This window comes from Dama dama, unplaced genomic scaffold (genome assembly GCF_033118175.1).
Source record: "Dama dama isolate Ldn47 unplaced genomic scaffold, ASM3311817v1 ptg000096l, whole genome shotgun sequence".
In the NCBI taxonomy this organism is placed as follows: domain Eukaryota; kingdom Metazoa; phylum Chordata; class Mammalia; order Artiodactyla; family Cervidae; genus Dama; species Dama dama.
Window position 1 is genome coordinate 5,236,408 of NW_026870910.1, and position 7,183 is coordinate 5,243,590.

Here is a 7,183-nt window from a genome sequence, read left to right on the forward strand (position 1 = left end):
GAGGGACACCTCGGCATTCTCCTCGAGTCTTGGCATGGCAATTTGGACGCGTCTCCATGTGAGGCGGGAGACCGAGTGTCCCTTTCCACGTGCCACAGGGATCCTGGGACTCCTATCCATTTTCAAGAAGAGTCAGGCATCGTCTCCTTTGGAAGCATTGATCTCCGTGGACCTCTCGAGTTTTCAAAGGATGTGAGGCCCTCGGTCACCATGAAGCGGAGAACTAGGTCTTTCTCTGTGGTCTCCACAGGGGATTCAGACATCCCTTCGTCTTGGGAGATGCAAGACAAGCCTGCATTCAATTCACTGCAGAAATATCCGGCCTTACTTCGAGTCAGAGAATCTCTGTGTCCATTCCACTTGAGGCCACAAACTCAGGGTCCCTCTCACATACCTGTAGCTGAGAGAAGCCTCCTCTTGAGGTGCTTGTGGAAAGTTGGTATTCCTCTTGAGTCGAAGCCAGGGACTAAGCTCTCATCTCGAGTTGATTTGGGGTCCACGGAGCATTTTGGTGTTGCTCCAGTGACCTCAGGATCCCTCTAGACTTGAGACAGTGATCTTGGGTTTTCTCTGGAGTGCCATCAAGGAAATCAAGGATCCGTTCACATTTGATGTGGAACACGGAATTGCTCTGCACGCAGTGCACAGAATCGGGCCTCATCTCGGGTCGAGGGGGAAGTCTTATGGTTTTTCTCGAGTTGCGGACGGACCCTGGGGTATATTCTCGAGTTACGACGGGGAGAGCCCTTCCAGACATGTGTTTGTTCTAGCGACGCCAGGACTCGGGCCTAGGTGCGAGGGACACCTCGGGATTCTACTCGAGTCTTGGCATGGCAATTGGGACGCGTCTCCACGTGAGGCGGGAGACCCAGTCTCCCCTTCCACGTACCACAGGGATCCTGGGACTCCTATCCATTTTCAAGAGGAGTCAGGCATCGTCTCCTTTGGAAGCATTGATCTCCGCGGACCTCTCGAGTTTTCAAAGGATGTGAGGCCTCCGGTCGCGATGAGGCGGAGAATTAGGTCTTTCTCTGTGGTCTCCACAGGGGATTCAGACATCCCTTCGTCTTGGGAGATGCAAGACGAGCCTGCATTCAATTCACTGCAGGGATATCCGGCCTTACTTCCAGTCAGAGCATCTCGGTGTCCATTCCACTTAGGCCACAAACTCAGGGTCCCTCTCACATACCTGTAGCTGAGAGAAGCCTCCTCTTGAGGTGCTTTTGGAAATTTGTATTCCTCTTGAGTCGAAGCCAGGGACTAAGCTCTCATCTCGAGTTGATTTGGGCTCCACGGAGCCCTTTCGTGTTGATACAGTGACCTCAGGATCCCTCTAGACTTGAGACAGTGATCTTGGGTTTTCTCTGGAGTGCCATCAAGGAAATCAAGGCTCCTTTCACGTTTGATGTGGAACACGGAATTGCTCTGCACGCAGTGTAGGGGAATCGGGCCTCATCTCACGGCGAGGGGGAAGTCTCATGGTTTTTTTCGAGTTGTGGCCGGAACCTGGGGTATATTCTCGAGTTACGACGGGGGTTTCCCTTCCAGACACGTGTTTGTTCAGCGACGTCAGACCCATGCCTAGGTTCGATGGACACCTCGGTATTCTCCCCGCGGCTTGGCATGGCAATTGGGACGCGTCTCCAGGTGAGGCGGGAGACCCAATGTCCCTTTCCACGTGCCACAGGGTCCTGGGAATCCTATCCATTTTCAAGAGGAGTCAGGCATCGTTTCCTTTGGAAGCATTGATCTCCTCGGACCTCTCGAGTTTTCAAAGGATGTGAGGCCTCCAGTCGCGATGTGGCGAGAACTAGGTCTTTCTCTGTTGTCTCCACAGTTGATTCAGACATCCCTTCGTCTTGGGAGATGCAAGACAAGCCTGCATCCAATTCACTGCAGGGATATCTGTCCTTACTTCGAGTCAGAGCATCTCGGTGTCCATTCCACTTGAGGCCAGAAACACATGGTGCCTCTCACATACCTGTAGCTGAGAGAAGCCTCCTCTTGACGTGCTTGTTGAAAGTTGGTATTCCCCTTGAGTTGAAGCCAGGGACTAAGCTCTCATCTCGAGTTGATTTGGGGTCCACGGAGCCCTTTCGTGTTGCTCCATTGATCTCAGGATCCCTCTATACTAGAGACAGTGACCTTGGGTTTTCTCTGGAGTGCCATCAAGGAAATCAAGGCTCCTTTCACGTTTGATGTGGAACACGGATTGCTCTGCACGCAGTGCAGGGGAATCGGGCCTCATGTTGTGGCGAGGGGAAATCTCATGGTTTTTCTCGAGATGCGGCCGGAACCTGCGGTATATTCTCGAGTTACGACGGCGAGGGCACTTCCAGACACGTGTTTGTTCAGCGACGTCAGGACTCATGCCTAGGTGTGAGGGACACCTCGGTATTCTCCTCGAGTCTTGGCATGGCAATTGGGACGCGTCTCCACGTGAGGCGGGAGACCCAGGGTCCCTTTCCACGTGCCACAGGGATCCTGGGACTCCTATCCATTTTCAAGAGGAGTCAGGCATCGTCTCCTTTGGAAGCATTGATCTCCGCGGACCTCTCGAGTTTTCAAAGGATGTGAGGCCTCCGGTCGCGATGAGGCGGAGAACTAGGTCTTTCTCTGTGGTCTCCACAGGGGATTCAGACAACCCTTCGTCTTGGGAGATGCAAGACAAGCCTGCATTCAATTCACTGCAGGGATATCCGGCCTTACTTCGAGTCAGAGAATCTATGTGTCCATTCCACTTGAGGCCACAAACTCAGGGTCCCTCTCACATACCTTTAGCTGAGAGAAGCCTCCTCTTGTGGTGATTGTGGAAAGTTGGTATTCCTCTTGAGTCCAAGCCAGGGACTAAGCTCTCATCTCGATTTGATTTGGGGTCCACGGAGCCCTTTCGTGTTGCTCCAGTAACCTCAGAATCCCTCTAGACTTGAGACAGTGATCTTGGGTTTTCTCTGGAGTGCCATCAAGGAAATCAAGGCTCCGTTCACATTTGATGTGGAACACGGAATTGCTCTGCACGCAGTGCACGGAATCGGGCCTCATCTCGGGGCGAGGGGGAAGTCTCATGGTTTTACTCGAGTTGCCACCGGACCCTGGGGTATATTCTCGAGTTACGACGGGGAGGGCCCTTCCAGACACGTGTTTGTTCAGCAACGTCAGGACTCCTGCCTAGGTGCGAGGGACACCTCGGTATTCTCCTCGAATCTTGGCATGGCAATTGGGAAGCGTCTCCACGTGAGGCGGGAGACCCAGGGTCCCTTTCCACGTGCCACATGGATCCTGGGACTCCTGTCCATTTTCAAGAGGAGTCAGGCATCGTCTCCTTTGGAAGCATTGATCTCCGTGGAACTCTAGATATTTCAAAGTATGTGAGGCCTCCGGTTGCGCTGAGGCGGAGATCTAGTTCATTCTCTGTGGTCTCCACAGGGGATTCAGACATCCCTTCGTCTTGGGAGATGCAAGACGAGCCTGCTTTCCATTCACTGCAGGGATATCCGGCCGTAATTCGAGTGAGAGCATCTCGGTGTCCATTCCACTTGAGGCCACAAACTCAGGGTCCCTCTCACATACCTGTAGCTGAGAGAAGCCTCCTCTTGAGGTGCTTGTGGAAAGTTGGTATTCCTCTTGAGTCGAAGCCAGGGACTAAGCTCTCATCTTGAGTTGATTTGGGGTCCACGGAGACCTTTCGTGTTGTTCCAGTGACCTCAGGATCCCTTTAGACTTGAGACAGTGATCTTGGGTTTTCTCTGGAGTGCCATCCAGGAAATCAAGGCTCCATTCACGTTTGATGTGGAACACGGAATTGCTCTGCACGCAGTGCAGGGGAATCGGGCCTCATCTCGCGGCGAGGGGGAAGTCTCATGGTTTTTCTCGAGTTGCGGCCGGAACCTGGGGTATATTCTCGAGTTACGACGGGGAGGGCCCTTCCAGACACGTGTTTGTTCAGCAACGTCAGGACTCCTGCCTAGGTGCGAGGGACACCTCGGGATTCTCCTCGAGTCTTGGCATGGCAATGGGGACGCGACTCCACGTGAGGCGGGAGACCCAGTGTCCCTTTCCACGTGCCACACGGATCCTGGGACTCCTATCTATTTTCAAGAAGAGTCAGGCATCGTCTCCTTTGGAAGCATTGATCTCCGCGAACCTCTCGAGTTTTCAAAGGATGTGAGGCCTCCGGTCACGATGAGGCGGAGGACTAGGTCTTTCTCTGTCGTCTCCACAGGGGATTCAGACATCCCGTCGTCTTGGGAGATGCAAGACGAGCCTGCATTCAATTCACTGCAGGGATATCCAGCCTTACTTCGAGTCAGAGCATCTCGGTGTCCATTCCACTTGAGACCACAAATTCAGGTTCCCTCTCACATACCTGTAGCTGAGAGAAGCCTCCTCTTAATGTGCTTGTGGAAAGTTGGTAGTCCTCTTGAGTCGAAGCCAGGGACTAAACTCTCATCTAGAGTTGATTTGGGGTCCATGGAGCCCTTTCGTGTTGCTCCAGTGACCTCAGGATCCCTCTAGCCTTGAGACAGTGATCTTGGGTTTTCTCTGGAGTGCCATCAAGGAAATCAAGGTTCCTTTCTCGTTTGATGTGGAACACGGAATTGCTCTGCACGCAGTGCAGGGGAATCGGGCTTCATCTCGCGGTGAGGGGGAAGTCTCATGGTTTTTTTCTAGTTGCCGCCGGAACCTGGGGTATATTCTTGAGTTACGACGGGGAGGGCCCTTCCAGACACGTGTTTGTTCAGCGAAGTAAGGACTCCTGCCTAGGTGGGAGGACACCTCGGGATTCTCCTCGAGTCTTGGCATGGCAATGGGGACGCGAATCCACGTGAGGCGGGAGACCCAGTGCCCCTTTCAACGTGCCACACGGATCCTGGGACTCCTATCCATTTTCAAGAGGAGTGAGGCATCCTCTCCTTTGGAAGCATTGATCTCCGCGAACCTCTCGAGTTTTCAAAGGATGTGAGGCCTCCAGTCGCGATGTGGCGAGAACTAGGTCTTTCTCTGTTGTCTCCACAGTTGATTCAGACATCCCTTCGTCTTGGGAGATGGAAGACGAGCCTGCATACAATTCACTGCAGGGATATCTGTCCTTACTTCGAGTCAGAACATCTCGGTGTCCATTCCACTTGAGGCCAGAAACTCATGGTCCCTCTCACATACCTGTAGCTGAGAGAAGCCTCCTCTTGATGTGCTTGTTGAAAGTTGGTATTCCCCTTGAGTCGAAGCCAGGGACTAAGCTCTCATCTCGAGTTGATTTGGGGTCCACGGAGCCCTTTCCTGTTGCTCCAGTGACCTCAGCATCCCTCTAGACTTGAGACAGTGATCTTGGGTTTTCTCTAGAGTGCCATCAAGGAAATCAAGGCTCCTTTCACGTTTGATGTGGAACACGGAATTGCTCTGCACGCACTGCAGGGGAATAGGGCCTCATCTCGCGGCGAGGGGGAAGTCTCATGGTTTTTCTCGAGTTGCGGCCGGAACCTGGGGTATATTATCGAGTTACGACGGGGAGGGCCCTTCCAGACACGTGTTTGTTCAGCGACGTCAGGACTCCTGCCTAGGTGCGAGGGACACCTCGGGATTCTCCTCGAGTCTTGGCATGGCAATTGGGACGCATCTCCACGTGAGGCGGGAGACCCAGGGTCCCGTTCGGCGTGCCACTGGGATCCTGGGACTCCTATCCATTTTCAAGAGGAGTCAGGCATCGTCTCCTTTGGAAGCATTGATCTCCGCGGACCTCTCGAGTTTTCAAAGGTGGTGAGGCCTCTGGTCGCTAGGAGGCGGAGAACTAGGTCTTTCTCTGTGGTCTCCACAGGGGATTCAGACATCCCTTCGTCTTGGGAGATGCAAGACGAGCCTGCATTCAATTCACTGCAGGCATATCCGGCCTTACTTCGAGTCAGAGCATCTCGGTGTCCATTCCACTTGAGGCCACAAACTCAGGGGCCCTCTCACTTACCTGTAGCTGAGAGAAGCCTCCTCTTGAGGTGCTTGTGGAAAGTTGGTATTCCTCTTGAGTTGAAGCCAGGGACTAAGCTCTCATCTCGAGTTGATGTGGTGTCCACGGAGCCCTTTCGTGTTGCTACAGTGACCTCAGGATCCCTCTAGACTTGAGACAGTGATCTTGGGTTTTCTCTGGAGTGCCGTCAAAGAAATCAAGGCTCCTTTCAATTTTGATGTGGAATACGGAATTGCTCTGCACGCAGGGCAGGGGAATCGGGCCTCATCTCGCGGCGAGGGGGAAGTCTCATGGTTTTTCTCGAGTTGCGGCCGGAACCTGGGGTATATTCTCGAGTTACGACGGGGAGAGCCCTTCCAGACACGTGTTTGTTCAGCGACGTCAGGACTCCTGCCTAGGTGCGAGGGAAACCTCGGGATTCTCCTCGAGTCTTGGTATGGCAATTGGGACGCGTCTCCACGTGAGGCGGGAGACCCAGGGTCCCTTTCCACGTGCCACAGTGATCCTGGTACTCCTATCCATTTTCAAGAGGAGTCAGGCAACGTCTCTTTGGAAGCAATGATCTCTGCAGACCTCTCGAGTTTTCAAAGATGTGAGGCATCCGGTCGCGATGAGGCGGAGGACTAGGTCTTTCTCTGTCGTCTCCACAGGGGATTCAGAGATCCCTCCGTCTTGGGAGATGAAAGGCAAAACTGCTTTCAATTCACTGCAGGGATATGCGGCCTTACTTCGAGTCAGAGCATCTCGGTGTCCATTCAACTTGAGGCCACAAACTCAGGGTCCCTCTCACATACCTGTAGCTGAGAGAAGCCTCCTCTTGAGGTGCTTGTGGAAATTGGTATTCCTCTTGAGTCGAAGCCAGGGACTAAGCTCTCATCTCGAGTTGATTTGGGCTCCACGAAGCCCTTTCGTGTTGATTCAGTGACCTCAGGATCCCTCTAGACTTGAGACAGTGATCTTGGGTTTTCTCTGGAGTGCCATCAAGGAAATCAAGGCTCCTTTCACGTTTGATGTGGAACACGGAATTGCTCTGCACGCAATGCAGGGGAATAGGGCCTCATCTCCCGGCGAGGGGGAAGTCTCATGGTTTTTCTCGAGTTGCGGCCGGAACCTGGGGTATATTCTCGAGTTACGACGGGGAGGGCCCTTCCAGACACTTGTTTGTTCAGTGACGTCAGGACTCCTGCCTAGGTGCGAGGGACACCTCGGGATTCTCCTCGAGTCTTG